General features: G+C 42.6%; 1 pseudogene; it reads left to right on the top strand.

Moving 5' to 3' along the window:
- The first annotated feature begins 1,339 nt into the window (after nucleotides 1-1,339).
- Nucleotides 1,340-5,179, top strand: LOC135561174 (gastrula zinc finger protein XlCGF71.1-like; annotated as a pseudogene).
- The last annotated feature ends 3,942 nt before the right edge of the window (nucleotides 5,180-9,121 follow it).

Raw genomic sequence — 9,121 nt, 5'->3', positions numbered from 1 at the left:
TTCATGATGCTCTCTGCGCTTTTAACGGACCTCTGAGACTATCACAGTGCAGGTGCATTTATACGGAGACTTGATTACACACAGGTGGATTGTATTTATCATCATTAGTCATTTAGGTCAACATTGGATCATTCAGAGATCCTCACTGAACTTCTGGAGAGAGTTTGCTGCACTGAAAGTAAAGGGGCTGAATAATTTTGCACGCACAATTTTTCAGTTTTTGATTTGTTAAAAAAGTTTGAAATATCCAATAAATGTTGTTCCACTTCATGATTGTGTCCCACTTGTTGATTCTTCACAAAAAAATACAGTTTTATATCTTTATGTTTGAAGCCTGAAATGTGGCAGAAGGTCGCAAAGTTCAAGGGGGCCGAATACTTTCGCAAGGCACTGTATATACCAAAATAACATGCAAAACAGGCAAGCCTCCCCCCAAAAATTGATAGGTCGCCACTGGCACGAAGAGGCTAAATTGAGCTCTGTATGGCATCACCGTGCGCGTCGCAAGTTTTGTAACAATGCGGAGGGTTCTGCTTTGAAATGATTGGTGGGAGGTTCTGTATAAACACAAACTCACTTCCTTCACAACAGCGATCTGCTCCTCACCGAAGCGCAAGAAGTATGACCTCTGCAGAAGTCAGGGCATTCACATCACTGTAAATGCTTCACACCAATGCAGACGTCAGAATGACCATGTAGCGCCTTGATAAGGCGGTGAACTCGGCATTTTCACCTAAAAATATAAATCCCGTAATGACGATGCAAAACAATTATACAAATGGTCGAAATTGGTAACAATGTATTCGAAAATGTCAGTAGATTTAGAATTTTGTTAAACAATATAAAAAACGGAAAAGCTAATGGCACAAATAATGTTATAGCATTGACAACCGCATTAATATGAATTATTATATAGCTATGTTAAGCACAGTAATACAAATAACGAAACATGATTTATAATGCTACTGTTTAATAGTAATGTTATAATCAACTTTAGAACATGTATTTAAATCCCATTGTTTTTCAGCCCATTGGTATTGCATGATGTTCAGTACGTTTTTATATTGGACAGACAGCCTATTGCACCGTACATTTTCTGTACGTTGTCGCAGTACATTTTACATATTGGTTATGCATATTGCATCAAACACAATGTCCTATATATTATCTTTTTGGAGGCGCAAAAAAATATGAGAACACAATGGCTCGAGCTGTAACGAGGATCAATGCGACTGTCATTCCAAAACGTTGGCATTTATGCTACAGGCGCTGGGAATCAGGAATCAAGTACAGGGTCAGGTTTGAATAATATGTACATGAAACTAAACAAGAACAGCGCATGGACAAGAGAAACAAAAAACAACGCAGACACGGGAATGAAAATGAGGAAGTGACAGATCTAGAGGAGGCAATCAATGACGTGATGGAGTCCAAGTGAGTCCGCGGGAGCAGACGTGACAACAGGTGGCTATGGTAAAGCCTTAGACGGAGGTGATGGAAGCCTAGGCTATAATAGGCTTCATCATTCATTTTTGTTTGTAACGCCAGCAAGCACACTGTTGTAATTGTTGATTTAAATGTGTAAAAGGCCCAACCTTTCTAATCTTCAATAGGATAATCTAGCTAATTAGACGGGTATGTCAGTCTTTTGGCACTTCATTACACGCCAAGCCAGATGTCCATTGTGTCTTAGTATCCATCTCAATAAAGTCGGTCGTTAATTAAGCAAATCAGAATTTGGCACCATTAAGGTGCCAAATTCTGATGGTCATTAAGGCAAGTCAGAAACATGTTCAAATCGTGTGTGGAAGCAACGTTTTATTTATAATTGGAACAAACCAAAAGTGGCCCAGCGCTAAAAAGTAGAAAGCCATTTTTATCTCTATTTGAAACGAAGCAAACATTTACCAAACAACACCAATTTATAGAGTATAAACTGTTTCCACATTTAGATGTGTTACAGTCTGAATTGAAATGGGATTATATTTGGATTTTTTTTGTCATTAGCCTACACAAAGTTTGTTTTTTGAAATCCGTACAAATGACTGAGTAATGAGAAATGAAATGTCTTGAGTCAATAATTATTGAACCCCTTTTGTTATGGCAAGCCTAAATAAGTTCAGCGGTACAAATTTGCTTAACAAGTCAAAGTTACATGGACCAATAATAATGTTTAACAAGATTTTTGAATGACAACCTCTTCTCTATACCCCACACATACAATTATCTGTAAGGTCCCTCATTTCAGCAATGCATTTCAAACACAGATTCAACCTCAAAGACCAGGGAGGTTTTCCAATGCCTAGCAAAGAAGGGCACCTATTGGTAGATGGGTCAAAATAAAAGCAGACATTGAATATCACTTTGAGCATGGTGAAGTTATTAATTACACTTTGGATGGTGTTTCAATACACCCAGGCACTACAAAGATACAGGTATTCTATTCTAATTCAGTTGCTGGAGAGGAAGGGATTTCACCATGAGGCCAATGGTGACATTCAAACAGTTACATATTTAATGTCTGTGATAGGAGAAAAAGGAGGATGGATCAACAACATTGTATTTACTCCACAATACTAACCTAATTGACAGAGTGAAAAGAAAGAAGACTGTACAGAATAAAAATATTCCAAAACATGAATCCTGTTTGCAACAATTACTTAAGTAATACTGCTAAAAAGGTGGCGAAGCAATTTACTTGTTGTCCTGAATACGAAGTGTTATGTTTGGGACAAATCCAATACAACTAATTACTGAGTATCAAACTCCATATTTTCAAGCATGGTGGTGGCTGCATAATGTTATGGGTGTGCTTGTAATCAGATTTTTTCAGGATTAAAAAGAAATGGAATGGAGTTAAGCACGTAAACATCTGTTTCCTGTGTAACATAAATAATAGCACAACAGTGTGTTGTTGTTGTTGCTACAGTCAGATGATTTATCAAACTGGTTTCTTCTGCATGTGCACAGCAACAACCACAATGACACTCTGCTGCAGATGAGGGATCTTCTTTTGAGTCAGATTATAAGGAAGAGGATCCTGGCCTTGACCCCCTGTCCTCACTTTCATCAGAAGATGGATGGCTTCCTGAGTTTGATCCCAGCGAGGATCCTGACCTTGACCCTCAGGCCCCATCTGGATCAGACCCAGGTAGGGATGGAGAAGATTTCCAATGTGGGGATGCGGCCAATGAGGGGCCCCTCATCTGTTCCCATTGTGAAAAATGTTTGACAAGACATATTCAGTCCCATACAAAACCCTACAGCTGCTCAGTGTGGGAAATGATTTTATCTGGCCAAACAGCTTGAGGAATGTTCCATTAAAGACCTGGAGAAAGTCTTCAGTTGTGATGCAGTGTTTTGCCATGAATGTACTTTGCAGTCACACATGGAGGCTCACAAAACAGAGGAGACGGTCACATGCACAGTTTATTAAAGAAAGTTTGTAGAGGAAAAAGACTTGAGGCACAAGTGTGTGGTCCAGAGAAGTATTGGCTTATCACGAGGAAACACATTCAGAGGAGAGGAACTATTGCTGTGGAACCTGTGGCAAGATGATCTTTACCTTTGTGTCTTTAAAAAAACATGATGACTCATAAAGAAAAAAGGATGTTTCAGCGATGCACCTGCTCTCAGAAAGCATATGGTGGTCACACACCCCGGAGAAACTACATTTTAAAACGTTTGGTCTGCGATGTGTTTGGCAAATGTTTTGTCAAACGGAACCATCTGAATAAACATATGAGGACACACAAGGAAGAGAAACCTTTTTCTTGTGACATTTGTGTCAAAAAGTTTAATTCTTCAGGTAATGTCAAAAGACACAAGATAACTCACACAGGTCACCCAATCCGGAATCCTAAAGAAACATAAAATAAACAAGCATACTGGTGGAAATACTTTTTTTAAGTGTGAGATTTGTGAGGAAGTTTGTTCAAGTTGTTATACCCCCCAAAATTATATGGTCACTCACACAGGGAAGAAATCATGTCATTATAGCATCTGTGGAAAAGGTTTCTTTAGCAATCATCTTCTTAAAGTTCACATGCACATTCACACAGGGGAGAAATCATTTGAGTGTGATCAATGTGGGAAGATGTTCAGCCATCGAAGTCATCTAACATATCACGAGCGTGTGCACATTGGTGTCAAAGCATTAATGTGCGACATCTGTGGAAAGGCCTATGCAAATAGACACAATCAGTGCTGCTAAATGGAATTAATTTAGCACCACCCTGTCAATGTACAATGCATTTTTTTATGGACCCATGTCATGTTGGTCCCTGGATGGGAGACCAGATTCTGCTTGAAATGGTGTAAGAGGGCCAGTAGGAGGCACTCTTTCCTCTGGTCAAAAAAACAATAATATCCCAATGCCCAAGTGTAGTGATTTCGGACATTGCCCTTTGTAGGGTGCTGTCTTTCGGATCGGAAATTAAACGGGTGTCCTGACTCTGCCATTAAATATCCCATGGCACGTATTGTAGGAGTAGGGGTGTTAACCCTGGTGTCCAGGCTAAATTCCCAATCTGGCCCTCATATCATCATGGCCACCTAATGATCCCCAGCTTCCTTTTGGCTCATTCATCCCCTATCTTCTCCCCTGTAACTATTCCCCAGGTTGTTGCTGTAAATGAGAATGTATTCTCAGTCAATTTACCTGGTAAAATAAGGGAAAATCAAATCAAAATATAAACGTTTCCCCCACATGAAGGGGCAAAATAGGGATAAGAAAATGATCTGCTTTGAATGTTATGACTGTACTCAGACAGAGTGAGCCACTGCACTATCACAATGCCATTGTGTTACTGTGTCACTGTGAATGTATTGATCCTGCGAATTCTAATCTGAAATGTTCATGTCGTTGGAGTCTGTTATTGATTTTCTACTCATTATCAATCTATATATCAGCTCAATTTCCAATGTCATCCGGATACTCTTTTCTTTCACTGAGGTTATGAATTTCATTTCTGAAGCGAATGTCTGAGCAAATTACTTTTTTTCCCTCTCAAATGATTTGCTTTGAAATCTAACTGAGATCAATGTTTCCCTGTTCTTGTGTTTTTGTTGACACTCAAATAGCAGAGAAATCGAATGAGAGAATTTGTCATTTTACCCCAGCATAATTGCTTCGGCTTTAAATGCTAATATTCTCTATAAATAAAACATAGACAAATGAGTCTGTATGCATTTATCCTCGTCTCTTCTCCATGTCACACTGTATTGAGCTAGCTCTCTTAGCATATTTTACGAGATCTCTGGCAACATATATGAGTGCTGTGGGATTTAAAATGCAACAATATTGACATTGTGCAATTAGAGGGGGTCATTAGGTCTGCTGCTATTTCAGATGGGGAAAACCCACACCTCATCTTCCCTGGAATGCTGCCACACACACACAAGTCTAAATGAAAGGGAGATGGGGTGGTAATGGTGAAATGGGAGGAGTAGGTAATTGAACAGATGGGGCACTGGGCAGCCTGGGGATTACAAAGCCTGGCATTGCTGAGCCTGCCTGGCTACTATGGAACAACTAGCTGTCTGACTGGAGGATGGGTGCCTAGGCCCCAACCAATCCTCATCTAGCTAGGGTTATCCCAACCAGACTCTGGTCCTTGTCTGTTTTAACAACCATGTCTCATAGACTAGACGTAACATAGTAAATGTAAATCCGGTACACTCAAATTAGTATGATATGTTACATTTGGTATGGCTACTTAAGACAGAAGGTTACTAGTTGGATGGGTGGGTGTATAACATCTAGCAACCCAAAGGATGCAGGTTCGAATCTCATCACAGACAATTTTAGAATTTTAACCAATTAGCTACTGTTGTACTACTTTTAAGCTACTTAGCTAACCGTCACCTAATCTTAACCCTTTTAGCTAACCCTTCCCCTAACCTTAACCCTTTCTGATGAATCACTCGAAAAGCATTCCTATATATTAAAATATGCGGGTCACAGGACTTGAAACTGATGTGGAAGCAGGCAATCCAACTTCCTTTATGAGCAATCTTTTCTATGAACTGTTTGGGCAGGAGAAGCTGGGTCCCATGCCGCTGATAAATATTGTTCACCGCAATGGGTCCCGGTGTATGATTGTAAGAATCCACAGTTTTGAAGTCAAATGGGCAAATTGTTGCCCACGCAGTAGTATCAGGGACCTATGCTGAGAAGAGGATCAGCATATACCTAGATCGGAGTGCCGAGATGCTGAAACAGGGCGACCTACAACGAGGCGAGATCACAGCATGCAAGCACAACCTGAGATCTGGCAAAATACAACACACATTTTCCACTGCCAAGGAGGCTCAAAACGTCTTATAGAAACATCAAGCCCAACACACAAGGGAACGAGCCGACAGATCAAGGCTAACTCCAATTTGACTGGCTCAATATTCAGGTATGCTATCCATGCACAATCACGCAGCCTTGCCTATTATGCTGCCCTCGGGATAAGACACTGATGAGGACACCCCCTCAATTGGATAAAAGGAACACCAGGGCATACATTCCACTGGGGACGGGGGACATGCCCCCCCACATTCTGAAATTATACTTTTGCACCCCCCCAATGTTTCATCCCCTCTTGATTGGGGTGAATGAATAAGTTACACCTGTGTGTAACTACCACAGACAGGTCAGCTCTAGCTTCTAATTATCTGTCAGATAGTGATATGAGGTGGCTATTACTATCTAAAAGCAGTTGTTTGCATGGAAATATATTCTAGCCTTTGTTCTGTCATGTTTCAGAAGTAAATTAACATGGCAAGTTTTCGCAATTGTATGTATCGTCAGAGAGAGAGCTGGCCAAAAGTTGGCTTACATTAACTATTATTTTTGCCACAAACTAGACCGGAATCAAATGATGAAACCATCGGCCAAACGAATGAAGATTGATATTCTGACATTTTTTCAGTGCAATGTGAGTTGTATTAGCCAGTATGTCAATGTAACCTTATTGATCTGTCAGTTTCCTTTGCAAATTCCCTACTTTTCACACTGGCACAGTAATAAACAGCTCTAAAGTTACAGGCTTCACTGTCATGGTGCACAGTGGAGGTCTGTGTAGGACTGATTTCTTCATCCTGCTCCAGTCAGCATCTGCTGGCTTTGTCCGACTCCCACCCGCAAGAACTGGGCCCAAACCCAACCGCAGACCTGCAATGTTATTATAGGCGTATGTGACGCAGCTCACTTGATAGCCATGGTCCCAGAAATTTTGCGACCTATAGGCAATATCAAATGCGCAAAAATAACTTAAATTACCATAGAGATTCTTACATGACCCTTACATTGTATTACAGGGATATATCAGCCAATATGCTAGATGTAGTTTGAAGAGAGCGGAGTTGGAGACCCGTGTACTTTCTCTTTAACTATTTTTATAGTCTACCTTTTAGGAGTGGGACATTTTTCAGACGGAGAAATAGATTAATATTTAGGCAATGTAGTAAACTATAGCATAATCATAGGCCTTTTTAGGAAGTTCATTTCCTTGGAAAGATAACTGCCCAGTGGCTGTTCTGCCCATTTATACATATGCTATAGTCTACTCTGTTCAATTAAGACCACAGTTGTAGCTGATCTCACAGGCATGGCTACTGAACTGGAAGCAGCAAGAATGAGGACAGTGACACTTGCTACGTTTTGCATAGTCCTATAGGATATAGCCTACCTATAAGGGCACAAGACAAGACCCAGATGTAGACACAGGAGGCAGATTGTTAGAGTCCAAGATGTTTATTAACAATCCAAAAGGGGTAGGCAAGAGAATGTCGTGGACAGGCAAAAGGTCAAAACCAGTTCAGAGTTCCAGAGGTACAGAATGGCAAGCAGGGGGTGGAGACAATCACAAGGACAGGTGAAACAGATCAGGGCATGACAGTACCCCCCCCCCCCCTCTAGGGATGCCACCTGGCGTCCTACCTGGGCGCATACCTGGCTGACAGCGGTGAAAATCGGCGATGAGGGCCGGGTTCAGGGTGTCTTTTGCCGGAACCCAGCACCTCTCCTCCGGTCCATAACCCTCCCAGTGAACCAGATACTAGAAACACCTGCCCCATAGTCGAACCCTCAGGAGGCGTCTTACTTTATATGCTGGCTGGCCATCGATGACACGGGAGGATGTGCCTAGAATCAAAATCTTGGACACATGAAAAGTAGGGTGAACACGGAGGGTACGGGGCAACAGTAGACGAAACGCAGTGGGAATAATGACTAGAAATGTGGAAAGGACCAATGAAAACAGGGGGGAAAGTTTACGGGATTCTACCTGGAGGGGTAAGTCCCGAGTGGACAGCCATACCCTCTGTCCGACAGCGAGGAGCCAGAGTCCGGTGGCGGTCCGCTTGTCGACGATACCTGGGGGTGGTCTTGAGAAGAGCCGCCCAAGCTATTTTCCAGGTACGCCGACAGCGGTGGACGAACATCTGGGCTGAAGGTACGTTGACCTCAACTTCCTGTTCTGGGAAGAGAGGGGGCTGATTCCCCTTTCGAATGCTCCATGGGGTTAGTCCAGTAGCCGAGCAGGGGAGAGTGTTCCTGGCATATTCCACGCAGATCAGTTGCTGACTCCAGGTGGTGGGGTTATTGAGAACCAGACACCGAGTGCCGTCTCCATGTCTTGATTGGTTCGCTCTGACTGGCCGTTAGATTAGGGATGAAACCCAGAGGACAGGCTGGCTGGCGACCCAATAAGAGTGCAGAACACCTTCCAGGATTGGGACGAGAACCCCGGTCCAAGACAACGTCAACCGGGAGTGAATGGATACGGAAGACGTGCTGCACCATAAGCTGGGCCGTCTCCTTGGCTGAATGTAACTTAGAAAGAGGGATGAAATGGGCGGCCTTGGAGAATCTGTCCACCACCGTCAGGATGGTGGTGTTGCCATCTGACGGAGAAAGCCCAGTGACGAAATATGGGACCAGGGGCGATGAGGGACAGGAAGTGGCTGTAGCAGATCAGACGGAGCTTGCCGCTGAGTCTTGCTTTGCGCGCATACCATGCATGTGGCAACGAAGGCCGAGACCTCAGGAACCATGATAGGCCACCAGAAGCGTTGACGGAGGAAAGCTAAGGTTCGACAAGTACCAGGATGACAGGTAAGCCTGGAGGAG

The sequence above is a fragment of the Oncorhynchus nerka genome, linkage group LG16, assembly GCF_034236695.1.
Source record: "Oncorhynchus nerka isolate Pitt River linkage group LG16, Oner_Uvic_2.0, whole genome shotgun sequence".
NCBI lineage: Eukaryota > Metazoa > Chordata > Actinopteri > Salmoniformes > Salmonidae > Oncorhynchus > Oncorhynchus nerka.
Note: the sequence above shows the minus strand (reverse complement) of the source record. Positions and strands in the feature narration are given on the sequence as shown.